Consider the following 1520-nt stretch of genomic DNA (forward strand, 5'->3'; position numbering starts at 1 on the left):
AAAAGTAAAAAAAAAAAAAAAAAAAAAAAAAAAAAAACGAGTTGCATTATAGATTTGTGAAATGAAAGGCAAATCATGTTAATGATTAAATAATAAAAAAACCAATTAAATGGTAAAACAAATGTCCTGAACAATAAAACATATTGATTGATCTTGACATTGCACTCACATTTCTAATGAATGATATTATGGTTAATAATTGGTACTAATATGTTTGGTTGACAAAATGATTGTATAAACATATTGATTGATTTCAAATGAACAGTTGGACAATAAATTTGGCTCGGTAATTTGAGTCCAAAGGACATGATCATGATTTTGGTATATAAAAAAAGTGAGTTAAATGAACAAAAACTAGTCGATTATTATATGTATTTTATATGATTTATCATCGACGGACTACTTTTTTAGCTAACGATATTCATTTTTACAATCATTATTGTCTTCTAGAGTCTTTATCATCGTCTGAAACTATTATAACAGATATTATCATACCAACTCGCTTGGTTGTACCGATTGGTTAATCATATTTTAAATATTTATTGAATACTCAATGTCGATATACTGATATTTTTTTGGGCAAAAACTTGTGTGATACGGTCTCACGGGTCGTATTTTGTGAGACATATATCTTATTTGAGTCATCCATGAAAAGATATTACTTTTTATGTTAAGAGTATTGCTTTTTATTGTGAATATCGGCATGGTTGATCCGTCTCACAAGAAACCTACTCATTTTTTTTGTCAATGACTTGTAGCTCATATTACATTAATAAAGTCTCGATGTTGAAACCAGGTATCAGGTTTGAGATCCAATTATAATATTCATCTTTTCTTGATGTTTCTTTTTTAATCTATTATAATTATAATTTTCGAGGACATGCAACTTAAATAAAAGTGATTTTCATTTGAAATTAAAAATACTAATTGAAATAAAGGGGTTAAAATTCATGAAGTGATTAATTAACAAGTTTAATGCAAAAAGAAAATGTGTTTAATTACCAAATTAATAAGATTATTAAAAGTGATAATTACATATACAAATGGAAGAAAGGGACATTGCCTTGATTGGTTTTAATTCGCGTCTTAATCAAAAAAATTAGTCATAATTAATAATTGAAGGATTCACTTAACTATTTTCAACTGTTCTAAGCAAAATGGGTTTGTCAGAACCTGCTGGTTAAATATATTCTTTAATTATTTTTTTATATTAATTTCGTACAATAAAATTTTTTTTATGTTTCTTTTATATTTTAAATTCAAGTTATATTTATTTTTATTTATTTTATTTGTGGTAAGTTTTTGGATTTTCGGGGAGTTGATTGGAAAAAAAAAGTGAGGCCGTGGGAGATTAAATGTGGGTTTCCTTTACATATTTCCTATTATAATATAGTAAAAATAATTAGTGTATATATCAAAATATTTTAATAAAATAAATTAGTTGTTTAAAAATAATTTATAAATGACAATTTTCATCTATGTTGTATTTCTATTGATGGATTTGAATTTTTTTTAAAGTA

The sequence above is a fragment of the Primulina huaijiensis genome, chromosome 10, assembly GCF_012295235.1.
Source record: "Primulina huaijiensis isolate GDHJ02 chromosome 10, ASM1229523v2, whole genome shotgun sequence".
Lineage (NCBI taxonomy): Eukaryota > Viridiplantae > Streptophyta > Magnoliopsida > Lamiales > Gesneriaceae > Primulina > Primulina huaijiensis.